The following is a 26,337-nucleotide window of genomic DNA, read 5'->3' as shown; positions in this document are numbered from 1 at the left end:
CGTGTCACCGCGGCCGGGTGCGGGAGCGGGATCGAGGGCAGGGGCCGCTTCCCCGGGCCTGCCGGCCACCAGGGGCGGGGTCCTGAGCTCGGCGGGGGGTGTGGGGGCAAGGGTGGCCTTGCCGGGGCTGAGGGGCCGTGGCGACTCAATGGTGGCTCCCGGTGGCTTCGGGCCAGCTGCTGTCGGGCAGGAGGGCCGGCCCGGGCTGCGGCCGGGCTGCGCCTAGGGCCGCGTGGGCGGGCAGGGCCGATGCCCAAGGGACCGCGGGCCCCGGGCCCTGAAGCCTCCGGGGCCACGTCCCTGTGAGCGACGTGCGGGATCTTGGGCGGGGCGCCAAGCGCCGAAGGGTTTGCTGGGTCACGGCCGCCCTGGGCTGGGAGGTGGTCGCCAAACCCTCCGCCGCCGCCCGATACCCGAGACCTCCGTTGCCCCTGCCTGGGCGGGCGAGGGGGCCCTGCCGGGGCGGGCCGGCCGCCAGGCTGGCGTTAAGGCGCCAGCGCCAGCGAAACTGGGCCTCAAGAGGCCGCCCGCGGACCCCGCCCCCGTCTACGGCCATACCACCCTGAACGCGCCCGATCTCGTCTGATCTCGGAAGCTAAGCAGGGTCGGGCCTGGTTAGTACTTGGATGGGAGACCGCCTGGGAATACCGGGTGCTGTAGGCTTTTTGCCTCCCGCTCCGCCCGCCTTCTCCTTTACTCGCCCGCGGCGGGGGCCGCCGGCTCCGCCCCCGCCGGGCCCCGCTGCAGGCCCCACCTCCTCAGGCCCCTCCCACCACGGCGCGCGCCGGCGGGGTCGCTCCCCGCCGGCCCGGCCGGCCAGGCGGCCAGAAGGCGGCCCTGGAAGGCAGCCGCACCCCAGACGCTCCCGGGGTGGCTGGCCCGGACCCAGACTCCGCCGCGGGCCCAGTTGCCGTCCTTTCGGCCCGCGAGCCCCTCGACCTGCACCTGGCCGCCCCCACCGGCGCCCAGCCCCGGCGCCGCCACCTGTGTGCCGGTGTGTCCCTCCACAGCTCCCTCCGACAAAAGCCCCCCCCCACCCCGCCCCTCTGGCGTGTCACCGCGGCCGGGTGCGGGAGCGGGATCGAGGGCAGGGGCCGCTTCCCCGGGCCTGCCGGCCACCAGGGGCGGGGTCCTGAGCTCGGCGGGGGGTGTGGGGGCAAGGGTGGCCTTGCCGGGGCTGAGGGGCCGTGGCGACTCAATGGTGGCTCCCGGTGGCTTCGGGCCAGCTGCTGTCGGGCAGGAGGGCCGGCCCGGGCTGCGGCCGGGCTGCGCCTAGGGCCGCGTGGGCGGGCAGGGCCGATGCCCAAGGGACCGCGGGCCCCGGGCCCTGAAGCCTCCGGGGCCACGTCCCTGTGAGCGACGTGCGGGATCTTGGGCGGGGCGCCAAGCGCCGAAGGGTTTGCTGGGTCACGGCCGCCCTGGGCTGGGAGGTGGTCGCCAAACCCTCCGCCGCCGCCCGATACCCGAGACCTCCGTTGCCCCTGCCTGGGCGGGCGAGGGGGCCCTGCCGGGGCGGGCCGGCCGCCAGGCTGGCGTTAAGGCGCCAGCGCCAGCGAAACTGGGCCTCAAGAGGCCGCCCGCGGCCCCCCGCCCCCGTCTACGGCCATACCACCCTGAACGCGCCCGATCTCGTCTGATCTCGGAAGCTAAGCAGGGTCGGGCCTGGTTAGTACTTGGATGGGAGACCGCCTGGGAATACCGGGTGCTGTAGGCTTTTTGCCTCCCGCTCCGCCCGCCTTCTCCTTTACTCGCCCGCGGCGGGGTCGCCGGCTCCGCCCCCGCCGGGCCCCGCTGCAGGCCCCACCTCCTCAGGCCCCTCCCACCACGGCGCGCGCCGGCGGGGTCGCTCCCCGCCGGCCCGGCCGGCCAGGCGGCCAGAAGGCGGCCCTGGAAGGCAGCCGCACCCCACACGCTCCCGGGGTGGCTGGCCCGGACCCAGACTCCGCCGCGGGCCCAGTTGCCGTCCTTTCGGCCCGCGAGCCCCTCGACCTGCACCTGGCCGCCCCCACCGGCGCCCAACCCCGGCGCCGCCACCTGTGTGCCGGTGTGTCCCTCCACAGCTCCCTCTGACAAAAGCCCCCCCCACCCCGCCCCTCTGGCGTGTCACCGCGGCCGGGTGCGGGAGCGGGATCGAGGGCAGGGGCCGCTTCCCCGGGCCTGCCGGCCACCAGGGGCGGGGTCCTGAGCTCGGCGGGGGGTGTGGGGGCAAGGGTGGCCTTGCCGGGGCTGAGGGGCCGTGGCGACTCAATGGTGGCTCCCGGTGGCTTCGGGCCAGCTGCTGTCGGGCAGGAGGGCCGGCCCGGGCTGCGGCCGGGCTGCGCCTAGGGCCGCGTGGGCGGGCAGGGCCGATGCCCAAGGGACCGCGGGCCCCGGGCCCTGAAGCCTCCGGGGCCACGTCCCTGTGAGCGACGTGCGGGATCTTGGGCGGGGCGCCAAGCGCCGAAGGGTTTGCTGGGTCACGGCCGCCCTGGGCTGGGAGGTGGTCGCCAAACCCTCCGCCGCCGCCCGATACCCGAGACCTCCGTTGCCCCTGCCTGGGCGGGCGAGGGGGCCCTGCCGGGGCGGGCCGGCCGCCAGGCTGGCGTTAAGGCGCCAGCGCCAGCGAAACTGGGCCTCAAGAGGCCGCCCGCGGCCCCCCGCCCCCGTCTACGGCCATACCACCCTGAACGCGCCCGATCTCGTCTGATCTCGGAAGCTAAGCAGGGTCGGGCCTGGTTAGTACTTGGATGGGAGACCGCCTGGGAATACCGGGTGCTGTAGGCTTTTTGCCTCCCGCTCCGCCCGCCTTCTCCTTTACTCGCCCGCGGCGGGGGCCGCCGGCTCCGCCCCCGCCGGGCCCCGCTGCAGGCCCCACCTCCTCAGGCCCCTCCCACCACGGCGCGCGCCGGCGGGGTCGCTCCCCGCCGGCCCGGCCGGCCAGGCGGCCAGAAGGCGGCCCTGGAAGGCAGGCGCACCCCAGACGCTCCCGGGGTGGCTGGCCCGGACCCAGACTCCGCCGCGGGCCCAGTTGCCGTCCTTTCGGCCCGCGAGCCCCTCGACCTGCACCTGGCCGCCCCCACCGGCGCCCAGCCCCGGCGCCGCCACCTGTGTGCCGGTGTGTCCCTCCACAGCTCCCTCCGACAAAAGCCCCCCCCCACCCCGCCCCTCTGGCGTGTCACCGCGGCCGGGTGCGGGAGCGGGATCGAGGGCAGGGGCCGCTTCCCCGGGCCTGCCGGCCACCAGGGGCGGGGTCCTGAGCTCGGCGGGGGGTGTGGGGGCAAGGGTGGCCTTGCCGGGGCTGAGGGGCCGTGGCGACTCAATGGTGGCTCCCGGTGGCTTCGGGCCAGCTGCTGTCGGGCAGGAGGGCCGGCCCGGGCTGCGGCCGGGCTGCGCCTAGGGCCGCGTGGGCGGGCAGGGCCGATGCCCAAGGGACCGCGGGCCCCGGGCCCTGAAGCCTCCGGGGCCACGTCCCTGTGAGCGACGTGCGGGATCTTGGGCGGGGCGCCAAGCGCCGAAGGGTTTGCTGGGTCACGGCCGCCCTGGGCTGGGAGGTGGTCGCCAAACCCTCCGCCGCCGCCCGATACCCGAGACCTCCGTTGCCCCTGCCTGGGCGGGCGAGGGGGCCCTGCCGGGGCGGGCCGGCCGCCAGGCTGGCGTTAAGGCGCCAGCGCCAGCGAAACTGGGCCTCAAGAGGCCGCCCGCGGCCCCCCGCCCCCGTCTACGGCCATACCACCCTGAACGCGCCCGATCTCGTCTGATCTCGGAAGCTAAGCAGGGTCGGGCCTGGTTAGTACTTGGATGGGAGACCGCCTGGGAATACCGGGTGCTGTAGGCTTTTTGCCTCCCGCTCCGCCCGCCTTCTCCTTTACTCGCCCGCGGCGGGGGCCGCCGGCTCCGCCCCCGCCGGGCCCCGCTGCAGGCCCCACCTCCTCAGGCCCCTCCCACCACGGCGCGCGCCGGCGGGGTCGCTCCCCGCCGGCCCGGCCGGCCAGGCGGCCAGAAGGCGGCCCTGGAAGGCAGGCGCACCCCAGACGCTCCCGGGGTGGCTGGCCCGGACCCAGACTCCGCCGCGGGCCCAGTTGCCGTCCTTTCGGCCCGCGAGCCCCTCGACCTGCACCTGGCCGCCCCCACCGGCGCCCAGCCCCGGCGCCGCCACCTGTGTGCCGGTGTGTCCCTCCACAGCTCCCTCTGACAAAAGCCCCCCCCCACCCCGCCCCTCTGGCGTGTCACCGCGGCCGGGTGCGGGAGCGGGATCGAGGGCAGGGGCCGCTTCCCCGGGCCTGCCGGCCACCAGGGGCGGGGTCCTGAGCTCGGCGGGGGGTGTGGGGGCAAGGGTGGCCTTGCCGGGGCTGAGGGGCCGTGGCGACTCAATGGTGGCTCCCGGTGGCTTCGGGCCAGCTGCTGTCGGGCAGGAGGGCCGGCCCGGGCTGCGGCCGGGCTGCGCCTAGGGCCGCGTGGGCGGGCAGGGCCGATGCCCAAGGGACCGCGGGCCCCGGGCCCTGAAGCCTCCGGGGCCACGTCCCTGTGAGCGACGTGCGGGATCTTGGGCGGGGCGCCAAGCGCCGAAGGGTTTGCTGGGTCACGGCCGCCCTGGGCTGGGAGGTGGTCGCCAAACCCTCCGCCGCCGCCCGATACCCGAGACCTCCGTTGCCCCTGCCTGGGCGGGCGAGGGGGCCCTGCCGGGGCGGGCCGGCCGCCAGGCTGGCGTTAAGGCGCCAGCGCCAGCGAAACTGGGCCTCAAGAGGCCGCCCGCGGCCCCCCGCCCCCGTCTACGGCCATACCACCCTGAACGCGCCCGATCTCGTCTGATCTCGGAAGCTAAGCAGGGTCGGGCCTGGTTAGTACTTGGATGGGAGACCGCCTGGGAATACCGGGTGCTGTAGGCTTTTTGCCTCCCGCTCCGCCCGCCTTCTCCTTTACTCGCCCGCGGCGGGGGCCGCCGGCTCCGCCCCCGCCGGGCCCCGCTGCAGGCCCCACCTCCTCAGGCCCCTCCCACCACGGCGCGCGCCGGCGGGGTCGCTCCCCGCCGGCCCGGCCGGCCAGGCGGCCAGAAGGCGGCCCTGGAAGGCAGGCGCACCCCAGACGCTCCCGGGGTGGCTGGCCCGGACCCAGACTCCGCCGCGGGCCCAGTTGCCGTCCTTTCGGCCCGCGAGCCCCTCGACCTGCACCTGGCCGCCCCCACCGGCGCCCAGCCCCGGCGCCGCCACCTGTGTGCCGGTGTGTCCCTCCACAGCTCCCTCCGACAAAAGCCCCCCCCCACCCCGCCCCTCTGGCGTGTCACCGCGGCCGGGTGCGGGAGCGGGATCGAGGGCAGGGGCCGCTTCCCCGGGCCTGCCGGCCACCAGGGGCGGGGTCCTGAGCTCGGCGGGGGGTGTGGGGGCAAGGGTGGCCTTGCCGGGGCTGAGGGGCCGTGGCGACTCATTGGTGGCTCCCGGTGGCTTCGGGCCAGCTGCTGTCGGGCAGGAGGGCCGGCCCGGGCTGCGGCCGGGCTGCGCCTAGGGCCGCGTGGGCGGGCAGGGCCGATGCCCAAGGGACCGCGGGCCCCGGGCCCTGAAGCCTCCGGGGCCACGTCCCTGTGAGCGACGTGCGGGATCTTGGGCGGGGCGCCAAGCGCCGAAGGGTTTGCTGGGTCACGGCCGCCCTGGGCTGGGAGGTGGTCGCCAAACCCTCCGCCGCCGCCCGATACCCGAGACCTCCGTTGCCCCTGCCTGGGCGGGCGAGGGGGCCCTGCCGGGGCGGGCCGGCCGCCAGGCTGGCGTTAAGGCGCCAGCGCCAGCGAAACTGGGCCTCAAGAGGCCGCCCGCGGCCCCCCGCCCCCGTCTACGGCCATACCACCCTGAACGCGCCCGATCTCGTCTGATCTCGGAAGCTAAGCAGGGTCGGGCCTGGTTAGTACTTGGATGGGAGACCGCCTGGGAATACCGGGTGCTGTAGGCTTTTTGCCTCCCGCTCCGCCCGCCTTCTCCTTTACTCGCCCGCGGCGGGGGCCGCCGGCTCCGCCCCCGCCGGGCCCCGCTGCAGGCCCCACCTCCTCAGGCCCCTCCCACCACGGCGCGCGCCGGCGGGGTCGCTCCCCGCCGGCCCGGCCGGCCAGGCGGCCAGAAGGCGGCCCTGGAAGGCAGGCGCACCCCAGACGCTCCCGGGGTGGCTGGCCCGGACCCAGACTCCGCCGCGGGCCCAGTTGCCGTCCTTTCGGCCCGCGAGCCCCTCGACCTGCACCTGGCCGCCCCCACCGGCGCCCAGCCCCGGCGCCGCCACCTGTGTGCCGGTGTGTCCCTCCACAGCTCCCTCCGTCAAAAGCCCCCCCCCACCCCGCCCCTCTGGCGTGTCACCGCGGCCGGGTGCGGGAGCGGGATCGAGGGCAGGGGCCGCTTCCCCGGGCCTGCCGGCCACCAGGGGCGGGGTCCTGAGCTCGGCGGGGGGTGTGGGGGCAAGGGTGGCCTTGCCGGGGCTGAGGGGCCGTGGCGACTCAATGGTGGCTCCCGGTGGCTTCGGGCCAGCTGCTGTCGGGCAGGAGGGCCGGCCCGGGCTGCGGCCGGGCTGCGCCTAGGGCCGCGTGGGCGGGCAGGGCCGATGCCCAAGGGACCGCGGGCCCCGGGCCCTGAAGCCTCCGGGGCCACGTCCCTGTGAGCGACGTGCGGGATCTTGGGCGGGGCGCCAAGCGCCGAAGGGTTTGCTGGGTCACGGCCGCCCTGGGCTGGGAGGTGGTCGCCAAACCCTCCGCCGCCGCCCGATACCCGAGACCTCCGTTGCCCCTGCCTGGGCGGGCGAGGGGGCCCTGCCGGGGCGGGCCGGCCGCCAGGCTGGCGTTAAGGCGCCAGCGCCAGCGAAACTGGGCCTCAAGAGGCCGCCCGCGGCCCCCCGCCCCCGTCTACGGCCATACCACCCTGAACGCGCCCGATCTCGTCTGATCTCGGAAGCTAAGCAGGGTCGGGCCTGGTTAGTACTTGGATGGGAGACCGCCTGGGAATACCGGGTGCTGTAGGCTTTTTGCCTCCCGCTCCGCCCGCCTTCTCCTTTACTCGCCCGCGGCGGGGGCCGCCGGCTCCGCCCCCGCCGGGCCCCGCTGCAGGCCCCACCTCCTCAGGCCCCTCCCACCACGGCGCGCGCCGGCGGGGTCGCTCCCCGCCGGCCCGGCCGGCCAGGCGGCCAGAAGGCGGCCCTGGAAGGCAGGCGCACCCCAGACGCTCCCGGGGTGGCTGGCCCGGACCCAGACTCCGCCGCGGGCCCAGTTGCCGTCCTTTCGGCCCGCGAGCCCCTCGACCTGCACCTGGCCGCCCCCACCGGCGCCCAGCCCCGGCGCCGCCACCTGTGTGCCGGTGTGTCCCTCCACAGCTCCCTCCGTCAAAAGCCCCCCCCCACCCCGCCCCTCTGGCGTGTCACCGCGGCCGGGTGCGGGAGCGGGATCGAGGGCAGGGGCCGCTTCCCCGGGCCTGCCGGCCACCAGGGGCGGGGTCCTGAGCTCGGCGGGGGGTGTGGGGGCAAGGGTGGCCTTGCCGGGGCTGAGGGGCCGTGGCGACTCAATGGTGGCTCCCGGTGGCTTCGGGCCAGCTGCTGTCGGGCAGGAGGGCCGGCCCGGGCTGCGGCCGGGCTGCGCCTAGGGCCGCGTGGGCGGGCAGGGCCGATGCCCAAGGGACCGCGGGCCCCGGGCCCTGAAGCCTCCGGGGCCACGTCCCTGTGAGCGACGTGCGGGATCTTGGGCGGGGCGCCAAGCGCCGAAGGGTTTGCTGGGTCACGGCCGCCCTGGGCTGGGAGGTGGTCGCCAAACCCTCCGCCGCCGCCCGATACCCGAGACCTCCGTTGCCCCTGCCTGGGCGGGCGAGGGGGCCCTGCCGGGGCGGGCCGGCCGCCAGGCTGGCGTTAAGGCGCCAGCGCCAGCGAAACTGGGCCTCAAGAGGCCGCCCGCGGCCCCCCGCCCCCGTCTACGGCCATACCACCCTGAACGCGCCCGATCTCGTCTGATCTCGGAAGCTAAGCAGGGTCGGGCCTGGTTAGTACTTGGATGGGAGACCGCCTGGGAATACCGGGTGCTGTAGGCTTTTTGCCTCCCGCTCCGCCCGCCTTCTCCTTTACTCGCCCGCGGCGGGGGCCGCCGGCTCCGCCCCCGCCGGGCCCCGCTGCAGGCCCCACCTCCTCAGGCCCCTCCCACCACGGCGCGCGCCGGCGGGGTCGCTCCCCGCCGGCCCGGCCGGCCAGGCGGCCAGAAGGCGGCCCTGGAAGGCAGGCGCACCCCAGACGCTCCCGGGGTGGCTGGCCCGGACCCAGACTCCGCCGCGGGCCCAGTTGCCGTCCTTTCGGCCCGCGAGCCCCTCGACCTGCACCTGGCCGCCCCCACCGGCGCCCAGCCCCGGCGCCGCCACCTGTGTGCCGGTGTGTCCCTCCACAGCTCCCTCCGACAAAAGCCCCCCCCCACCCCGCCCCTCTGGCGTGTCACCGCGGCCGGGTGCGGGAGCGGGATCGAGGGCAGGGGCCGCTTCCCCGGGCCTGCCGGCCACCAGGGGCGGGGTCCTGAGCTCGGCGGGGGGTGTGGGGGCAAGGGTGGCCTTGCCGGGGCTGAGGGGCCGTGGCGACTCAATGGTGGCTCCCGGTGGCTTCGGGCCAGCTGCTGTCGGGCAGGAGGGCCGGCCCGGGCTGCGGCCGGGCTGCGCCTAGGGCCGCGTGGGCGGGCAGGGCCGATGCCCAAGGGACCGCGGGCCCCGGGCCCTGAAGCCTCCGGGGCCACGTCCCTGTGAGCGACGTGCGGGATCTTGGGCGGGGCGCCAAGCGCCGAAGGGTTTGCTGGGTCACGGCCGCCCTGGGCTGGGAGGTGGTCGCCAAACCCTCCGCCGCCGCCCGATACCCGAGACCTCCGTTGCCCCTGCCTGGGCGGGCGAGGGGGCCCTGCCGGGGCGGGCCGGCCGCCAGGCTGGCGTTAAGGCGCCAGCGCCAGCGAAACTGGGCCTCAAGAGGCCGCCCGCGGCCCCCCGCCCCCGTCTACGGCCATACCACCCTGAACGCGCCCGATCTCGTCTGATCTCGGAAGCTAAGCAGGGTCGGGGCCTGGTTAGTACTTGGATGGGAGACCGCCTGGGAATACCGGGTGCTGTAGGCTTTTTGCCTCCCGCTCCGCCCGCCTTCTCCTTTACTCGCCCGCGGCGGGGGGGCCGCCGGCTCCGCCCCCGCCGAGCCCCGCTGCAGGCAGTAGTCAAGGTGGGTTTACCTGCCCGAGCAGGAAGCTTGGGCGATGGCAGAAGTGGGAAGAAACTCTTGAGCACAGGTTCTTGGGATCCACGGAGCAGCGCATGCACATGCGATGGGTGCCTACACAGCTGGCTTGCTTGTCTGTGGGGAAAGGCGAGATGGGTCAGGGCCTGGGTTCCTGAGGGGCTGAGAATCAAGGCAGGGATAGAAGAAAGGGGACAGGCCCACATCCCCTGAACCCACGCCGGCGCCCACTCACCTTTGTGGAAAATACGATTGAAAAGTGCCCGCAAGAATCTCTTCAGATGCCTCCAGAGTTGAGGCAAGAAGGGGAGGGGGGAGGCCGGGAGCAGGGTGAGCCCTGAAATCCAACCCTTGTCCCGGTCACACCCCAGCAGCCCTCCCACCTCAGCCCCTTCAAGACCCCAGGGCTCCCCCAACCGCGCTGCACAGATCCTGCCCTGACCATAGTCACCATGTTGATCCCCACGTTGAGCAAGATGAAGCTGACCGGGATCAGAAGAATTGAGTATCCTTGCTCCTGGCATTTCCTGGGGATGGGGCCAGTGAACGGCTCGGCTCGGTAGTAGTTTCGCTCACCCATGGCCGTTGGTCCCAGGACTGCCTGGGCCCTCTGCCCTCCAGTTTTAACTGGGAGCCAGACTGGGTCATAATGGGGCAGGTGGTGAGGTCACAGTGAGGGAGGGGGATGAAAAGGAGGGCCCAGAGTGGCATTCCCTGGTAACCAGGGTCAGGTAAGCTGAGCCTGGACAGTCAAACAGGGCCCGGTGGCCGGCATACATCCCCTCGAGCGGTCATTCATTCGCTCACCGCCCGCTGACTCACTTGTTCAAATGACACATTGCGTCTCTTGGCCCCTCTTGAGACTAGGAAGACCTTGGCCTCAGAGGCCTGCTGAAGGCCTGGCTGGAGTCCAGAGCCTCAGCCTTCTTCATGCCCTTCACTGGGCCTGGAGCTGGACCTGCCCAGATGTGGAACCTCCCAGTTTGGAAGCAACTTCTTGTATGAGGCTCTCTGTGGACAGGGACAGCTGAGACACAGAGGAGGTGCCCAGAGACCAGGGGTTTGGAGTCTGCAGCTGCAGATGTACTTAGTGCATGGTATAGGACCAGGAGGGGCCTGCTGGCAGAACTGTGGCCACTAAACCAAAGGGACCCTCAGGCCAAGAAGGGGACACTGGCTTCTTATTGCAGGAAGCCAAGCGCAGGGACCCAGGCTGGCAGAAGGAGTGGCGCTTCCAAGCCACAGACCACCAATGTTTCCTGGACTCTGGCGCTCTTTATTCCTCTCTCCATGCCCTGCCGCCCCCTGCCCCTGCCCCCACTTGCTGCTGGTAAGTTCATTTTCCCAGTCTGGCTCCCGTGCAGAGAGGGCCTGGAGGCCGAGGTGGAAGGTAGCAGCGAGTTGGCCCGCGCTTGGCCCTCCTGCGGTTGCCGCTTCAGCACCAGACTGTCATACACCTGGTAGTTGGCATTGCCTCCCGGGTTCCGGCTGAGTGGCATGAAGGTGGGCGGGGGTGGAGGGTGCTCGGTAGCCTGGACGTCGGGCAGGAGGTGAGAGGGGCGGAGGAGCAGCGCTGAGCTGGGAGCCGGGGCCCGCTGGTCCGAGGCCTCGGCCAGTACCGTGAGGGAGGCGGAGGTGGCCACAGGGCGCCGCAAGGGCAGGATCTCAGCCCATTCGGCCGCCGGGTGCCGCACCTCGTGGGGATCGCGGGAGTAATCCAAGTGTCCCGTGGAGGGATGCAGGCTGCGGTTGGACTCGCTGTGAGCACAGCTGGGGAGGCTACGTCTCTGGGCCGGTGGGGTGTCGCGCTACCAGGCGTCGGGCCGGTAGACCCGAGGCAACAGAGCGGATGGAGGCTCAGAGCCCTCCAGACCCAGACTCCGCCATGGGCCCAGTTGCCGTCCTTTCGGCCCGCGAGCCCCTCGACCTGCACCTGGCCGCCCCCACCGGCGCCCAGCCCCGGCGCCGCCACCTGTGTGCCGGTATGTCCCTCCACAGCTCCCTCCGTCAAAAGCCCCCCCCCACCCCGCCCCTCTGGCGTGTCACCGCGGCCGGGTGCGGGAGCGGGATCGAGGGCAGGGGCCGCTTCCCCGGGCCTGCCGGCCACCAGGGGCGGGGTCCTGAGCTCGGCGGGGGGTGTGGGGGCAAGGGTGGCCTTGCCGGGGCTGAGGGGCCGTGGCGACTCAATGGTGGCTCCCGGTGGCTTCGGGCCAGCTGCTGTCGGGCAGGAGGGCCGGCCCGGGCTGCGGCCGGGCTGCGCCTAGGGCCGCGTGGGCGGGCAGGGCCGATGCCCAAGGGACCGCGGGCCCCGGGCCCTGAAGCCTCCGGGGCCACGTCCCTGTGAGCGACGTGCGGGATCTTGGGCGGGGCGCCAAGCGCCGAAGGGTTTGCTGGGTCACGGCCGCCCTGGGCTGGGAGGTGGTCGCCAAACCCTCCGCCGCCGCCCGATACCCGAGACCTCCGTTGCCCCTGCCTGGGCGGGCGAGGGGGCCCTGCCGGGGCGGGCCGGCCGCCAGGCTGGCGTTAAGGCGCCAGCGCCAGCGAAACTGGGCCTCAAGAGGCCGCCCGCGGCCCCCCGCCCCCGTCTACGGCCATACCACCCTGAACGCGCCCGATCTCGTCTGATCTCGGAAGCTAAGCAGGGTCGGGCCTGGTTAGTACTTGGATGGGAGACCGCCTGGGAATACCGGGTGCTGTAGGCTTTTTGCCTCCCGCTCCGCCCGCCTTCTCCTTTACTCGCCCGCGGCGGGGGCCGCCGGCTCCGCCCCCGCCGGGCCCCGCTGCAGGCCCCACCTCCTCAGGCCCCTCCCACCACGGCGCGCGCCGGCGGGGTCGCTCCCCGCCGGCCCGGCCGGCCAGGCGGCCAGAAGGCGGCCCTGGAAGGCAGCCGCACCCCAGACGCTCCCGGGGTGGCTGGCCCGGACCCAGACTCCGCCGCGGGCCCAGTTGCCGTCCTTTCGGCCCGCGAGCCCCTCGACCTGCACCTGGCCGCCCCCACCGGCGCCCAACCCCGGCGCCGCCACCTGTGTGCCGGTGTGTCCCTCCACAGCTCCCTCCGACAAAAGCCCCCCCCCACCCCGCCCCTCTGGTGTGTCACCGCGGCCGGGTGCGGGAGCGGGATCGAGGGCAGGGGCCGCTTCCCCGGGCCTGCCGGCCACCAGGGGCGGGGTCCTGAGCTCGGCGGGGGGTGTGGGGGCAAGGGTGGCCTTGCCGGGGCTGAGGGGCCGTGGCGACTCAATGGTGGCTCCCGGTGGCTTCGGGCCAGCTGCTGTCGGGCAGGAGGGCCGGCCCGGGCTGCGGCCGGGCTGCGCCTAGGGCCGCGTGGGCGGGCAGGGCCGATGCCCAAGGGACCGCGGGCCCCGGGCCCTGAAGCCTCCGGGGCCACGTCCCTGTGAGCGACGTGCGGGATCTTGGGCGGGGCGCCAAGCGCCGAAGGGTTTGCTGGGTCACGGCCGCCCTGGGCTGGGAGGTGGTCGCCAAACCCTCCGCCGCCGCCCGATACCCGAGACCTCCGTTGCCCCTGCCTGGGCGGGCGAGGGGGCCCTGCCGGGGCGGGCCGGCCGCCAGGCTGGCGTTAAGGCGCCAGCGCCAGCGAAACTGGGCCTCAAGAGGCCGCCCGCGGCCCCCCGCCCCCGTCTACGGCCATACCACCCTGAACGCGCCCGATCTCGTCTGATCTCGGAAGCTAAGCAGGGTCGGGCCTGGTTAGTACTTGGATGGGAGACCGCCTGGGAATACCGGGTGCTGTAGGCTTTTTGCCTCCCGCTCCGCCCGCCTTCTCCTTTACTCGCCCGCGGCGGGGGCCGCCGGCTCCGCCCCCGCCGGGCCCCGCTGCAGGCCCCACCTCCTCAGGCCCCTCCCACCACGGCGCGCGCCGGCGGGGTCGCTCCCCGCCGGCCCGGCCGGCCAGGCGGCCAGAAGGCGGCCCTGGAAGGCAGGCGCACCCCAGACGCTCCCGGGGTGGCTGGCCCGGACCCAGACTCCGCCGCGGGCCCAGTTGCCGTCCTTTCGGCCCGCGAGCCCCTCGACCTGCACCTGGCCGCCCCCACCGGCGCCCAACCCCGGCGCCGCCACCTGTGTGCCGGTGTGTCCCTCCACAGCTCCCTCCGACAAAAGCCCCCCCCCACCCCGCCCCTCTGGCGTGTCACCGCGGCCGGGTGCGGGAGCGGGATCGAGGGCAGGGGCCGCTTCCCCGGGCCTGCCGGCCACCAGGGGCGGGGTCCTGAGCTCGGCGGGGGGTGTGGGGGCAAGGGTGGCCTTGCCGGGGCTGAGGGGCCGTGGCGACTCAATGGTGGCTCCCGGTGGCTTCGGGCCAGCTGCTGTCGGGCAGGAGGGCCGGCCCGGGTTGCGGCCGGGCTGCGCCTAGGGCCGCGTGGGCGGGCAGGGCCGATGCCCAAGGGACCGCGGGCCCCGGGCCCTGAAGCCTCCGGGGCCACGTCCCTGTGAGCGACGTGCGGGATCTTGGGCGGGGCGCCAAGCGCCGAAGGGTTTGCTGGGTCACGGCCGCCCTGGGCTGGGAGGTGGTCGCCAAACCCTCCGCCGCCGCCCGATACCCGAGACCTCCGTTGCCCCTGCCTGGGCGGGCGAGGGGGCCCTGCCGGGGCGGGCCGGCCGCCAGGCTGGCGTTAAGGCGCCAGCGCCAGCGAAACTGGGCCTCAAGAGGCCGCCCGCGGCCCCCCGCCCCCGTCTACGGCCATACCACCCTGAACGCGCCCGATCTCGTCTGATCTCGGAAGCTAAGCAGGGTCGGGCCTGGTTAGTACTTGGATGGGAGACCGCCTGGGAATACCGGGTGCTGTAGGCTTTTTGCCTCCCGCTCCGCCCGCCTTCTCCTTTACTCGCCCGCGGCGGGGGCCGCCGGCTCCGCCCCCGCCGGGCCCCGCTGCAGGCCCCACCTCCTCAGGCCCCTCCCACCACGGCGCGCGCCGGCGGGGTCGCTCCCCGCCGGCCCGGCCGGCCAGGCGGCCAGAAGGCGGCCCTGGAAGGCAGGCGCACCCCAGACGCTCCCGGGGTGGCTGGCCCGGACCCAGACTCCGCCGCGGGCCCAGTTGCCGTCCTTTCGGCCCGCGAGCCCCTCGACCTGCACCTGGCCGCCCCCACCGGCGCCCAGCCCCGGCGCCGCCACCTGTGTGCCGGTGTGTCCCTCCACAGCTCCCTCCGACAAAAGCCCCCCCCCACCCCGCCCCTCTGGCGTGTCACCGCGGCCGGGTGCGGGAGCGGGATCGAGGGCAGGGGCCGCTTCCCCGGGCCTGCCGGCCACCAGGGGCGGGGTCCTGAGCTCGGCGGGGGGTGTGGGGGCAAGGGTGGCCTTGCCGGGGCTGAGGGGCCGTGGCGACTCAATGGTGGCTCCCGGTGGCTTCGGGCCAGCTGCTGTCGGGCAGGAGGGCCGGCCCGGGCTGCGGCCGGGCTGCGCCTAGGGCCGCGTGGGCGGGCAGGGCCGATGCCCAAGGGACCGCGGGCCCCGGGCCCTGAAGCCTCCGGGGCCACGTCCCTGTGAGCGACGTGCGGGATCTTGGGCGGGGCGCCAAGCGCCGAAGGGTTTGCTGGGTCACGGCCGCCCTGGGCTGGGAGGTGGTCGCCAAACCCTCCGCCGCCGCCCGATACCCGAGACCTCCGTTGCCCCTGCCTGGGCGGGCGAGGGGGCCCTGCCGGGGCGGGCCGGCCGCCAGGCTGGCGTTAAGGCGCCAGCGCCAGCGAAACTGGGCCTCAAGAGGCCGCCCGCGGCCCCCCGCCCCCGTCTACGGCCATACCACCCTGAACGCGCCCGATCTCGTCTGATCTCGGAAGCTAAGCAGGGTCGGGCCTGGTTAGTACTTGGATGGGAGACCGCCTGGGAATACCGGGTGCTGTAGGCTTTTTGCCTCCCGCTCCGCCCGCCTTCTCCTTTACTCGCCCGCGGCGGGGGCCGCCGGCTCCGCCCCCGCCGGGCCCCGCTGCAGGCCCCACCTCCTCAGGCCCCTCCCACCACGGCGCGCGCCGGCGGGGTCGCTCCCCGCCGGCCCGGCCGGCCAGGCGGCCAGAAGGCGGCCCTGGAAGGCAGGCGCACCCCAGACGCTCCCGGGGTGGCTGGCCCGGACCCAGACTCCGCCGCGGGCCCAGTTGCCGTCCTTTCGGCCCGCGAGCCCCTCGACCTGCACCTGGCCGCCCCCACCGGCGCCCAGCCCCGGCGCCGCCACCTGTGTGCCGGTGTGTCCCTCCACAGCTCCCTCCGACAAAAGCCCCCCCCCACCCCGCCCCTCTGGCGTGTCACCGCGGCCGGGTGCGGGAGCGGGATCGAGGGCAGGGGCCGCTTCCCCGGGCCTGCCGGCCACCAGGGGCGGGGTCCTGAGCTCGGCGGGGGGTGTGGGGGCAAGGGTGGCCTTGCCGGGGCTGAGGGGCCGTGGCGACTCAATGGTGGCTCCCGGTGGCTTCGGGCCAGCTGCTGTCGGGCAGGAGGGCCGGCCCGGGCTGCGGCCGGGCTGCGCCTAGGGCCGCGTGGGCGGGCAGGGCCGATGCCCAAGGGACCGCGGGCCCCGGGCCCTGAAGCCTCCGGGGCCACGTCCCTGTGAGCGACGTGCGGGATCTTGGGCGGGGCGCCAAGCGCCGAAGGGTTTGCTGGGTCACGGCCGCCCTGGGCTGGGAGGTGGTCGCCAAACCCTCCGCCGCCGCCCGATACCCGAGACCTCCGTTGCCCCTGCCTGGGCGGGCGAGGGGGCCCTGCCGGGGCGGGCCGGCCGCCAGGCTGGCGTTAAGGCGCCAGCGCCAGCGAAACTGGGCCTCAAGAGGCCGCCCGCGGCCCCCCGCCCCCGTCTACGGCCATACCACCCTGAACGCGCCCGATCTCGTCTGATCTCGGAAGCTAAGCAGGGTCGGGCCTGGTTAGTACTTGGATGGGAGACCGCCTGGGAATACCGGGTGCTGTAGGCTTTTTGCCTCCCGCTCCGCCCGCCTTCTCCTTTACTCGCCCGCGGCGGGGGCCGCCGGCTCCGCCCCCGCCGGGCCCCGCTGCAGGCCCCACCTCCTCAGGCCCCTCCCACCACGGCGCGCGCCGGCGGGGTCGCTCCCCGCCGGCCCGGCCGGCCAGGCGGCCAGAAGGCGGCCCTGGAAGGCAGGCGCACCCCAGACGCTCCCGGGGTGGCTGGCCCGGACCCAGACTCCGCCGCGGGCCCAGTTGCCGTCCTTTCGGCCCGCGAGCCCCTCGACCTGCACCTGGCCGCCCCCACCGGCGCCCAGCCCCGGCGCCGCCACCTGTGTGCCGGTGTGTCCCTCCACAGCTCCCTCTGACAAAAGCCCCCCCCCACCCCGCCCCTCTGGCGTGTCACCGCGGCCGGGTGCGGGAGCGGGATCGAGGGCAGGGGCCGCTTCCCCGGGCCTGCCGGCCACCAGGGGCGGGGTCCTGAGCTCGGCGGGGGGTGTGGGGGCAAGGGTGGCCTTGCCGGGGCTGAGGGGCCGTGGCGACTCAATGGTGGCTCCCGGTGGCTTCGGGCCAGCTGCTGTCGGGCAGGAGGGCCGGCCCGGGCTGCGGCCGGGCTGCGCCTAGGGCCGCGTGGGCGGGCAGGGCCGATGCCCAAGGGACCGCGGGCCCCGGGCCCTGAAGCCTCCGGGGCCACGTCCCTGTGAGCGACGTGCGGGATCTTGGGCGGGGCGCCAAGCGCCGAAGGGTTTGCTGGGTCACGGCCGCCCTGGGCTGGGAGGTGGTCGCCAAACCCTCCGCCGCCGCCCGATACCCGAGACCTCCGTTGCCCCTGCCTGGGCGGGCGAGGGGGCCCTGCCGGGGCGGGCCGGCCGCCAGGCTGGCGTTAAGGCGCCAGCGCCAGCGAAACTGGGCCTCAAGAGGCCGCCCGCGGCCCCCCGCCCCCGTCTACGGCCATACCACCCTGAACGCGCCCGATCTCGTCTGATCTCGGAAGCTAAGCAGGGTCGGGCCTGGTTAGTACTTGGATGGGAGACCGCCTGGGAATACCGGGTGCTGTAGGCTTTTTGCCTCCCGCTCCGCCCGCCTTCTCCTTTACTCGCCCGCGGCGGGGGCCGCCGGCTCCGCCCCCGCCGGGCCCCGCTGCAGGCCCCACCTCCTCAGGCCCCTCCCACCACGGCGCGCGCCGGCGGGGTCGCTCCCCGCCGGCCCGGCCGGCCAGGCGGCCAGAAGGCGGCCCTGGAAGGCAGGCGCACCCCAGACGCTCCCGGGGTGGCTGGCCCGGACCCAGACTCCGCCGCGGGCCCAGTTGCCGTCCTTTCGGCCCGCGAGCCCCTCGACCTGCACCTGGCCGCCCCCACCGGCGCCCAGCCCCGGCGCCGCCACCTGTGTGCCGGTGTGTCCCTCCACAGCTCCCTCCGACAAAAGCCCCCCCCCACCCCGCCCCTCTGGCGTGTCACCGCGGCCGGGTGCGGGAGCGGGATCGAGGGCAGGGGCCGCTTCCCCGGGCCTGCCGGCCACCAGGGGCGGGGTCCGGAGCTCGGCGGGGGGTGTGGGGGCAAGGGTGGCCTTGCCGGGGCTGAGGGGCCGTGGCGACTCATTGGTGGCTCCCGGTGGCTTCGGGCCAGCTGCTGTCGGGCAGGAGGGCCGGCCCGGGCTGCGGCCGGGCTGCGCCTAGGGCCGCGTGGGCGGGCAGGGCCGATGCCCAAGGGACCGCGGGCCCCGGGCCCTGAAGCCTCCGGGGCCACGTCCCTGTGAGCGACGTGCGGGATCTTGGGCGGGGCGCCAAGCGCCGAAGGGTTTGCTGGGTCACGGCCGCCCTGGGCTGGGAGGTGGTCGCCAAACCCTCCGCCGCCGCCCGATACCCGAGACCTCCGTTGCCCCTGCCTGGGCGGGCGAGGGGGCCCTGCCGGGGCGGGCCGGCCGCCAGGCTGGCGTTAAGGCGCCAGCGCCAGCGAAACTGGGCCTCAAGAGGCCGCCCGCGGCCCCCCGCCCCCGTCTACGGCCATACCACCCTGAACGCGCCCGATCTCGTCTGATCTCGGAAGCTAAGCAGGGTCGGGCCTGGTTAGTACTTGGATGGGAGACCGCCTGGGAATACCGGGTGCTGTAGGCTTTTTGCCTCCCGCTCCGCCCGCCTTCTCCTTTACTCGCCCGCGGCGGGGGCCGCCGGCTCCGCCCCCGCCGGGCCCCGCTGCAGGCCCCACCTCCTCAGGCCCCTCCCACCACGGCGCGCGCCGGCGGGGTCGCTCCCCGCCGGCCCGGCCGGCCAGGCGGCCAGAAGGCGGCCCTGGAAGGCAGGCGCACCCCAGACGCTCCCGGGGTGGCTGGCCCGGACCCAGACTCCGCCGCGGGCCCAGTTGCCGTCCTTTCGGCCCGCGAGCCCCTCGACCTGCACCTGGCCGCCCCCACCGGCGCCCAGCCCCGGCGCCGCCACCTGTGTGCCGGTGTGTCCCTCCACAGCTCCCTCCGACAAAAGCCCCCCCCCACCCCGCCCCTCTGGCGTGTCACCGCGGCCGGGTGCGGGAGCGGGATCGAGGGCAGGGGCCGCTTCCCCGGGCCTGCCGGCCACCAGGGGCGGGGTCCTGAGCTCGGCGGGGGGTGTGGGGGCAAGGGTGGCCTTGCCGGGGCTGAGGGGCCGTGGCGACTCATTGGTGGCTCCCGGTGGCTTCGGGCCAGCTGCTGTCGGGCAGGAGGGCCGGCCCGGGCTGCGGCCGGGCTGCGCCTAGGGCCGCGTGGGCGGGCAGGGCCGATGCCCAAGGGACCGCGGGCCCCGGGCCCTGAAGCCTCCGGGGCCACGTCCCTGTGAGCGACGTGCGGGATCTTGGGCGGGGCGCCAAGCGCCGAAGGGTTTGCTGGGTCACGGCCGCCCTGGGCTGGGAGGTGGTCGCCAAACCCTCCGCCGCCGCCCGATACCCGAGACCTCCGTTGCCCCTGCCTGGGCGGGCGAGGGGGCCCTGCCGGGGCGGGCCGGCCGCCAGGCTGGCGTTAAGGCGCCAGCGCCAGCGAAACTGGGCCTCAAGAGGCCGCCCGCGGCCCCCCGCCCCCGTCTACGGCCATACCACCCTGAACGCGCCCGATCTCGTCTGATCTCGGAAGCTAAGCAGGGTCGGGCCTGGTTAGTACTTGGATGGGAGACCGCCTGGGAATACCGGGTGCTGTAGGCTTTTTGCCTCCCGCTCCGCCCGCCTTCTCCTTTACTCGCCCGCGGCGGGGGGGCCGCCGGCTCCGCCCCCGCCGAGCCCCGCTGCAGGCAGTAGTCAAGGTGGGTTTACCTGCCCGAGCAGGAAGCTTGGGCGATGGCAGAAGTGGGAAGAAACTCTTGAGCACAGGTTCTTGGGATCCACGGAGCAGCGCATGCACATGCGATGGGTGCCTACACAGCTGGCTTGCTTGTCTGTGGGGAAAGGCGAGATGGGTCAGGGCCTGGGTTCCTGAGGGGCTGAGAATCAAGGCAGGGATAGAAGAAAGGGGACAGGCCCACATCCCCTGAACCCACGCCGGCGCCCACTCACCTTTGTGGAAAATACGATTGAAAAGTGCCCGCAAGAATCTCTTCAGATGCCTCCAGAGTTGAGGCAAGAAGGGGAGGGGGGAGGCCGGGAGCAGGGTGAGCCCTGAAATCCAACCCTTGTCCCGGTCACACCCCAGCAGCCCTCCCACCTCAGCCCCTTCAAGACCCCAGGGCTCCCCCAACCGCGCTGCACAGATCCTGCCCTGACCATAGTCACCATGTTGATCCCCACGTTGAGCAAGATGAAGCTGACCGGGATCAGAAGAATTGAGTATCCTTGCTCCTGGCATTTCCTGGGGATGGGGCCAGTGAACGGCTCGGCTCGGTAGTAGTTTCGCTCACCCATGGCCGTTGGTCCCAGGACTGCCTGGGCCCTCTGCCCTCCAGTTTTAACTGGGAGCCAGACTGGGTCATAATGGGGCAGGTGGTGAGGTCACAGTGAGGGAGGGGGATGAAAAGGAGGGCCCAGAGTGGCATTCCCTGGTAACCAGGGTCAGGTAAGCTGAGCCTGGACAGTCAAACAGGGCCCGGTGGCCGGCATACATCCCCTCGAGCGGTCATTCATTCGCTCACCGCCCGCTGACTCACTTGTTCAAATGACACATTGCGTCTCTTGGCCCCTCTTGAGACTAGGAAGACCTTGGCCTCAGAGGCCTGCTGAAGGCCTGGCTGGAGTCCAGAGCCTCAGCCTTCTTCATGCCCTTCACTGGGCCTGGAGCTGGACCTGCCCAGATGTGGAACCTCCCAGTTTGGAAGCAACTTCTTGTATGAGGCTCTCTGTGGACAGGGACAGCTGAGACACAGAGGAGGTGCCCAGAGACCAGGGGTTTGGAGTCTGCAGCTGCAGATATACTTAGTGCATGGTATAGGACCAGGAGGGGCCTGCTGGCAGAACTGTGGCCACTAAACCAAAGGGACCCTCAGGCCAAGAAGGGGACACTGGCTTCTTATTGCAGGAAGCCAAGCGCAGGGACCCAGGCTGGCAGAAGGAGTGGCGCTTCCAAGCCACAGACCACCAATGTTTCCTGGACTCTGGCGCTCTTTATTCCTCTCTCCATGCCCTGCCGCCCCCTGCCCCTGCCCCCACTTGCTGCTGGTAAGTTCATTTTCCCAGTCTGGCTCCCGTGCAGAGAGGGCCTGGAGGCCGAGGTGGAAGGTAGCAGCGAGTTGGCCCGCGCTTGGCCCTCCTGCGGTTGCCGCTTCAGCACCAGACTGTCATACACCTGGTAGTTGGCATTGCCTCCCGGGTTCCGGCTGAGTGGCATGAAGGTGGGCGGGGGTGGAGGGTGCTCGGTAGCCTGGACGTCGGGCAGGAGGTGAGAGGGGCGGAGGAGCAGCGCTGAGCTGGGAGCCGGGGCCCGCTGGTCCGAGGCCTCGGCCAGTACCGTGAGGGAGGCGGAGGTGGCCACAGGGCGCCGCAAGGGCAGGATCTCAGCCCATTCGGCCGCCGGGTGCCGCACCTCGTGGGGATCGCGGGAGTAATCCAAGTGTCCCGTGGAGGGATGCAGGCTGCGGTTGGACTCGCTGTGAGCACAGCTGGGGAGGCTACGTCTCTGGGCCGGTGGGGTGTCGCGCTACCAGGCGTCGGGCCGGTAGACCCGAGGCAACAGAGCGGATGGAGGCTCAGAGCCCTCCAGACCCAGACTCCGCCATGGGCCCAGTTGCCGTCCTTTCGGCCCGCGAGCCCCTCGACCTGCACCTGGCCGCCCCCACCGGCGCCCAGCCCCGGCGCCGCCACCTGTGTGCCGGTATGTCCCTCCACAGCTCCCTCCGTCAAAAGCCCCCCCCCACCCCGCCCCTCTGGCGTGTCACCGCGGCCGGGTGCGGGAGCGGGATCGAGGGCAGGGGCCGCTTCCCCGGGCCTGCCGGCCACCAGGGGCGGGGTCCTGAGCTCGGCGGGGGGTGTGGGGGCAAGGGTGGCCTTGCCGGGGCTGAGGGGCCGTGGCGACTCAATGGTGGCTCCCGGTGGCTTCGGGCCAGCTGCTGTCGGGCAGGAGGGCCGGCCCGGGCTGCGGCCGGGCTGCGCCTAGGGCCGCGTGGGCGGGCAGGGCCGATGCCCAAGGGACCGCGGGCCCCGGGCCCTGAAGCCTCCGGGGCCACGTCCCTGTGAGCGACGTGCGGGATCTTGGGCGGGGCGCCAAGCGCCGAAGGGTTTGCTGGGTCACGGCCGCCCTGGGCTGGGAGGTGGTCGCCAAACCCTCCGCCGCCGCCCGATACCCGAGACCTCCGTTGCCCCTGCCTGGGCGGGCGAGGGGGCCCTGCCGGGGCGGGCCGGCCGCCAGGCTGGCGTTAAGGCGCCAGCGCCAGCGAAACTGGGCCTCAAGAGGCCGCCCGCGGACCCCGCCCCCGTCTACGGCCATACCACCCTGAACGCGCCCGATCTCGTCTGATCTCGGAAGCTAAGCAGGGTCGGGCCTGGTTAGTACTTGGATGGGAGACCGCCTGGGAATACCGGGTGCTGTAGGCTTTTTGCCTCCCGCTCCGCCCGCCTTCTCCTTTACTCGCCCGCGGCGGGGGCCGCCGGCTCCGCCCCCGCCGGGCCCCGCTGCAGGCCCCACCTCCTCAGGCCCCTCCCACCACGGCGCGCGCCGGCGGGGTCGCTCCCCGCCGGCCCGGCCGGCCAGGCGGCCAGAAGGCGGCCCTGGAAGGCAGCCGCACCCCAGACGCTCCCGGGGTGGCTGGCCCGGACCCAGACTCCGCCGCGGGCCCAGTTGCCGTCCTTTCGGCCCGCGAGCCCCTCGACCTGCACCTGGCCGCCCCCACCGGCGCCCAGCCCCGGCGCCGCCACCTGTGTGCCGGTGTGTCCCTCCACAGCTCCCTCCGACAAAAGCCCCCCCCCACCCCGCCCCTCTGGCGTGTCACCGCGGCCGGGTGCGGGAGCGGGATCGAGGGCAGGGGCCGCTTCCCCGGGCCTGCCGGCCACCAGGGGCGGGGTCCTGAGCTCGGCGGGGGGTGTGGGGGCAAGGGTGGCCTTGCCGGGGCTGAGGGGCCGTGGCGACTCAATGGTGGCTCCCGGTGGCTTCGGGCCAGCTGCTGTCGGGCAGGAGGGCCGGCCCGGGCTGCGGCCGGGCTGCGCCTAGGGCCGCGTGGGCGGGCAGGGCCGATGCCCAAGGGACCGCGGGCCCCGGGCCCTGAAGCCTCCGGGGCCACGTCCCTGTGAGCGACGTGCGGGATCTTGGGCGGGGCGCCAAGCGCCGAAGGGTTTGCTGGGTCACGGCCGCCCTGGGCTGGGAGGTGGTCGCCAAACCCTCCGCCGCCGCCCGATACCCGAGACCTCCGTTGCCCCTGCCTGGGCGGGCGAGGGGGCCCTGCCGGGGCGGGCCGGCCGCCAGGCTGGCGTTAAGGCGCCAGCGCCAGCGAAACTGGGCCTCAAGAGGCCGCCCGCGGCCCCCCGCCCCCGTCTACGGCCATACCACCCTGAACGCGCCCGATCTCGTCTGATCTCGGAAGCTAAGCAGGGTCGGGCCTGGTTAGTACTTGGATGGGAGACCGCCTGGGAATACCGGGTGCTGTAGGCTTTTTGCCTCCCGCTCCGCCCGCCTTCTCCTTTACTCGCCCGCGGCGGGGTCGCCGGCTCCGCCCCCGCCGGGCCCCGCTGCAGGCCCCACCTCCTCAGGCCCCTCCCACCACGGCGCGCGCCGGCGGGGTCGCTCCCCGCCGGCCCGGCCGGCCAGGCGGCCAGAAGGCGGCCCTGGAAGGCAGCCGCACCCCACACGCTCCCGGGGTGGCTGGCCCGGACCCAGACTCCGCCGCGGGCCCAGTTGCCGTCCTTTCGGCCCGCGAGCCCCTCGACCTGCACCTGGCCGCCCCCACCGGCGCCCAACCCCGGCGCCGCCACCTGTGTGCCGGTGTGTCCCTCCACAGCTCCCTCTGACAAAAGCCCCCCCCCACCCCGCCCCTCTGGCGTGTCACCGCGGCCGGGTGCGGGAGCGGGATCGAGGGCAGGGGCCGCTTCCCCGGGCCTGCCGGCCACCAGGGGCGGGGTCCTGAGCTCGGCGGGGGGTGTGGGGGCAAGGGTGGCCTTGCCGGGGCTGAGGGGCCGTGGCGACTCAATGGTGGCTCCCGGTGGCTTCGGGCCAGCTGCTGTCGGGCAGGAGGGCCGGCCCGGGCTGCGGCCGGGCTGCGCCTAGGGCCGCGTGGGCGGGCAGGGCCGATGCCCAAGGGACCGCGGGCCCCGGGCCCTGAAGCCTCCGGGGCCACGTCCCTGTGAGCGACGTGCGGGATCTTGGGCGGGGCGCCAAGCGCCGAAGGGTTTGCTGGGTCACGGCCGCCCTGGGCTGGGAGGTGGTCGCCAAACCCTCCGCCGCCGCCCGATACCCGAGACCTCCGTTGCCCCTGCCTGGGCGGGCGAGGGGGCCCTGCCGGGGCGGGCCGGCCGCCAGGCTGGCGTTAAGGCGCCAGCGCCAGCGAAACTGGGCCTCAAGAGGCCGCCCGCGGCCCCCCGCCCCCGTCTACGGCCATACCACCCTGAACGCGCCCGATCTCGTCTGATCTCGGAAGCTAAGCAGGGTCGGGCCTGGTTAGTACTTGGATGGGAGACCGCCTGGGAATACCGGGTGCTGTAGGCTTTTTGCCTCCCGCTCCGCCCGCCTTCTCCTTTACTCGCCCGCGGCGGGGGCCGCCGGCTCCGCCCCCGCCGGGCCCCGCTGCAGGCCCCACCTCCTCAGGCCCCTCCCACCACGGCGCGCGCCGGCGGGGTCGCTCCCCGCCGGCCCGGCCGGCCAGGCGGCCAGAAGGCGGCCCTGGAAGGCAGGCGCACCCCAGACGCTCCCGGGGTGGCTGGCCCGGACCCAGACTCCGCCGCGGGCCCAGTTGCCGTCCTTTCGGCCCGCGAGCCCCTCGACCTGCACCTGGCCGCCCCCACCGGCGCCCAGCCCCGGCGCCGCCACCTGTGTGCCGGTGTGTCCCTCCACAGCTCCCTCCGACAAAAGCCCCCCCCCACCCCGCCCCTCTGGCGTGTCACCGCGGCCGGGTGCGGGAGCGGGATCGAGGGCAGGGGCCGCTTCCCCGGGCCTGCCGGCCACCAGGGGCGGGGTCCTGAGCTCGGCGGGGGGTGTGGGGGCAAGGGTGGCCTTGCCGGGGCTGAGGGGCCGTGGCGACTCAATGGTGGCTCCCGGTGGCTTCGGGCCAGCTGCTGTCGGGCAGGAGGGCCGGCCCGGGCTGCGGCCGGGCTGCGCCTAGGGCCGCGTGGGCGGGCAGGGCCGATGCCCAAGGGACCGCGGGCCCCGGGCCCTGAAGCCTCCGGGGCCACGTCCCTGTGAGCGACGTGCGGGATCTTGGGCGGGGCGCCAAGCGCCGAAGGGTTTGCTGGGTCACGGCCGCCCTGGGCTGGGAGGTGGTCGCCAAACCCTCCGCCGCCGCCCGATACCCGAGACCTCCGTTGCCCCTGCCTGGGCGGGCGAGGGGGCCCTGCCGGGGCGGGCCGGCCGCCAGGCTGGCGTTAAGGCGCCAGCGCCAGCGAAACTGGGCCTCAAGAGGCCGCCCGCGGCCCCCCGCCCCCGTCTACGGCCATACCACCCTGAACGCGCCCGATCTCGTCTGATCTCGGAAGCTAAGCAGGGTCGGGCCTGGTTAGTACTTGGATGGGAGACCGCCTGGGAATACCGGGTGCTGTAGGCTTTTTGCCTCCCGCTCCGCCCGCCTTCTCCTTTACTCGCCCGCGGCGGGGTCGCCGGCTCCGCCCCCGCCGGGCCCCGCTGCAGGCCCCACCTCCTCAGGCCCCTCCCACCACGGCGCGCGCCGGCGGGGTCGCTCCCCGCCGGCCCGGCCGGCCAGGCGGCCAGAAGGCGGCCCTGGAAGGCAGCCGCACCCCAGACGCTCCCGGGGTGGCTGGCCCGGACCCAGACTCCGCCGCGGGCCCAGTTGCCGTCCTTTCGGCCCGCGAGCCCCTCGACCTGCATCTGGCCGCCCCCACCGGCGCCCAACCCCGGCGCCGCCACCTGTGTGCCGGTGTGTCCCTCCACAGCTCCCTCCGACAAAAGCCCCCCCCCACCCCGCCCCTCTGGCGTGTCACCGCGGCCGGGTGCGGGAGCGGGATCGAGGGCAGGGGCCGCTTCCCCGGGCCTGCCGGCCACCAGGGGCGGGGTCCTGAGCTCGGCGGGGGGTGTGGGGGCAAGGGTGGCCTTGCCGGGGCTGAGGGGCCGTGGCGACTCAATGGTGGCTCCCGGTGGCTTCGGGCCAGCTGCTGTCGGGCAGGAGGGCCGGCCCGGGCTGCGGCCGGGCTGCGCCTAGGGCCGCGTGGGCGGGCAGGGCCGATGCCCAAGGGACCGCGGGCCCCGGGCCCTGAAGCCTCCGGGGCCACGTCCCTGTGAGCGACGTGCGGGATCTTGGGCGGGGCGCCAAGCGCCGAAGGGTTTGCTGGGTCACGGCCGCCCTGGGCTGGGAGGTGGTCGCCAAACCCTCCGCCGCCGCCCGATACCCGAGACCTCCGTTGCCCCTGCCTGGGCGGGCGAGGGGGCCCTGCCGGGGCGGGCCGGCCGCCAGGCTGGCGTTAAGGCGCCAGCGCCAGCGAAACTGGGCCTCAAGAGGCCGCCCGCGGCCCCCCGCCCCCGTCTACGGCCATACCACCCTGAACGCGCCCGATCTCGTCTGATCTCGGAAGCTAAGCAGGGTCGGGCCTGGTTAGTACTTGGATGGGAGACCGCCTGGGAATACCGGGTGCTGTAGGCTTTTTGCCTCCCGCTCCGCCCGCCTTCTCCTTTACTCGCCCGCGGCGGGGGCCGCCGGCTCCGCCCCCGCCGGGCCCCGC

The 26,337-nt window shown here is 74.5% G+C and overlaps 22 non-coding genes across 22 annotated transcripts; all 22 read left to right on the top strand.

Moving 5' to 3' along the window:
- Positions 1-544: 544 nt before the first annotated feature.
- Positions 545-663, top strand: LOC132594886 (5S ribosomal RNA). The gene has a single exon (XR_009561055.1). It is a non-coding gene; the product is annotated as a 5S ribosomal RNA (ribosomal RNA).
- Positions 664-1,595: 932 nt separating this feature from the next.
- LOC132594885 (5S ribosomal RNA) lies at positions 1,596-1,714 on the top strand. The gene has a single exon (XR_009561054.1). It is a non-coding gene; the product is annotated as a 5S ribosomal RNA (ribosomal RNA).
- A 930-nt stretch (positions 1,715-2,644) lies between these two features.
- Positions 2,645-2,763, top strand: LOC132594883 (5S ribosomal RNA). Its single transcript, XR_009561052.1, has one exon. It is a non-coding gene; the product is annotated as a 5S ribosomal RNA (ribosomal RNA).
- Positions 2,764-3,695: 932 nt separating this feature from the next.
- LOC132594882 (5S ribosomal RNA) lies at positions 3,696-3,814 on the top strand. The gene has a single exon (XR_009561051.1). It is a non-coding gene; the product is annotated as a 5S ribosomal RNA (ribosomal RNA).
- A 932-nt stretch (positions 3,815-4,746) lies between these two features.
- On the top strand, positions 4,747-4,865 carry LOC132594881 (5S ribosomal RNA). Its single transcript, XR_009561050.1, has one exon. It is a non-coding gene; the product is annotated as a 5S ribosomal RNA (ribosomal RNA).
- A 932-nt stretch (positions 4,866-5,797) lies between these two features.
- Positions 5,798-5,916, top strand: LOC132594880 (5S ribosomal RNA). The gene has a single exon (XR_009561049.1). It is a non-coding gene; the product is annotated as a 5S ribosomal RNA (ribosomal RNA).
- A 932-nt stretch (positions 5,917-6,848) lies between these two features.
- On the top strand, positions 6,849-6,967 carry LOC132594879 (5S ribosomal RNA). The gene has a single exon (XR_009561048.1). It is a non-coding gene; the product is annotated as a 5S ribosomal RNA (ribosomal RNA).
- Positions 6,968-7,899: 932 nt separating this feature from the next.
- Positions 7,900-8,018, top strand: LOC132594878 (5S ribosomal RNA). Its single transcript, XR_009561047.1, has one exon. It is a non-coding gene; the product is annotated as a 5S ribosomal RNA (ribosomal RNA).
- A 932-nt stretch (positions 8,019-8,950) lies between these two features.
- LOC132594866 (5S ribosomal RNA) lies at positions 8,951-9,070 on the top strand. The gene has a single exon (XR_009561035.1). It is a non-coding gene; the product is annotated as a 5S ribosomal RNA (ribosomal RNA).
- A 2,696-nt stretch (positions 9,071-11,766) lies between these two features.
- Positions 11,767-11,885, top strand: LOC132594877 (5S ribosomal RNA). The gene has a single exon (XR_009561046.1). It is a non-coding gene; the product is annotated as a 5S ribosomal RNA (ribosomal RNA).
- A 932-nt stretch (positions 11,886-12,817) lies between these two features.
- LOC132594876 (5S ribosomal RNA) lies at positions 12,818-12,936 on the top strand. The gene has a single exon (XR_009561045.1). It is a non-coding gene; the product is annotated as a 5S ribosomal RNA (ribosomal RNA).
- Positions 12,937-13,868: 932 nt separating this feature from the next.
- LOC132594875 (5S ribosomal RNA) lies at positions 13,869-13,987 on the top strand. The gene has a single exon (XR_009561044.1). It is a non-coding gene; the product is annotated as a 5S ribosomal RNA (ribosomal RNA).
- Positions 13,988-14,919: 932 nt separating this feature from the next.
- LOC132594874 (5S ribosomal RNA) lies at positions 14,920-15,038 on the top strand. Its single transcript, XR_009561043.1, has one exon. It is a non-coding gene; the product is annotated as a 5S ribosomal RNA (ribosomal RNA).
- Positions 15,039-15,970: 932 nt separating this feature from the next.
- LOC132594872 (5S ribosomal RNA) lies at positions 15,971-16,089 on the top strand. The gene has a single exon (XR_009561041.1). It is a non-coding gene; the product is annotated as a 5S ribosomal RNA (ribosomal RNA).
- A 932-nt stretch (positions 16,090-17,021) lies between these two features.
- LOC132594871 (5S ribosomal RNA) lies at positions 17,022-17,140 on the top strand. The gene has a single exon (XR_009561040.1). It is a non-coding gene; the product is annotated as a 5S ribosomal RNA (ribosomal RNA).
- Positions 17,141-18,072: 932 nt separating this feature from the next.
- Positions 18,073-18,191, top strand: LOC132594870 (5S ribosomal RNA). The gene has a single exon (XR_009561039.1). It is a non-coding gene; the product is annotated as a 5S ribosomal RNA (ribosomal RNA).
- A 932-nt stretch (positions 18,192-19,123) lies between these two features.
- LOC132594859 (5S ribosomal RNA) lies at positions 19,124-19,242 on the top strand. The gene has a single exon (XR_009561028.1). It is a non-coding gene; the product is annotated as a 5S ribosomal RNA (ribosomal RNA).
- A 2,695-nt stretch (positions 19,243-21,937) lies between these two features.
- On the top strand, positions 21,938-22,056 carry LOC132594848 (5S ribosomal RNA). The gene has a single exon (XR_009561017.1). It is a non-coding gene; the product is annotated as a 5S ribosomal RNA (ribosomal RNA).
- Positions 22,057-22,988: 932 nt separating this feature from the next.
- On the top strand, positions 22,989-23,107 carry LOC132594837 (5S ribosomal RNA). Its single transcript, XR_009561006.1, has one exon. It is a non-coding gene; the product is annotated as a 5S ribosomal RNA (ribosomal RNA).
- Positions 23,108-24,038: 931 nt separating this feature from the next.
- Positions 24,039-24,157, top strand: LOC132594826 (5S ribosomal RNA). Its single transcript, XR_009560995.1, has one exon. It is a non-coding gene; the product is annotated as a 5S ribosomal RNA (ribosomal RNA).
- A 932-nt stretch (positions 24,158-25,089) lies between these two features.
- LOC132594815 (5S ribosomal RNA) lies at positions 25,090-25,208 on the top strand. Its single transcript, XR_009560984.1, has one exon. It is a non-coding gene; the product is annotated as a 5S ribosomal RNA (ribosomal RNA).
- Positions 25,209-26,139: 931 nt separating this feature from the next.
- Positions 26,140-26,258, top strand: LOC132594804 (5S ribosomal RNA). Its single transcript, XR_009560973.1, has one exon. It is a non-coding gene; the product is annotated as a 5S ribosomal RNA (ribosomal RNA).
- The last annotated feature ends 79 nt before the right edge of the window (positions 26,259-26,337 follow it).

Source organism: Globicephala melas, unplaced genomic scaffold (genome assembly GCF_963455315.2).
Source record: "Globicephala melas unplaced genomic scaffold, mGloMel1.2 SCAFFOLD_309, whole genome shotgun sequence".
Taxonomy (NCBI): Eukaryota; Metazoa; Chordata; class Mammalia; order Artiodactyla; family Delphinidae; genus Globicephala; species Globicephala melas.
The sequence above is the reverse complement of the archived record's forward strand: the minus strand, read 5'-3'. Positions and strand labels throughout refer to the sequence as shown.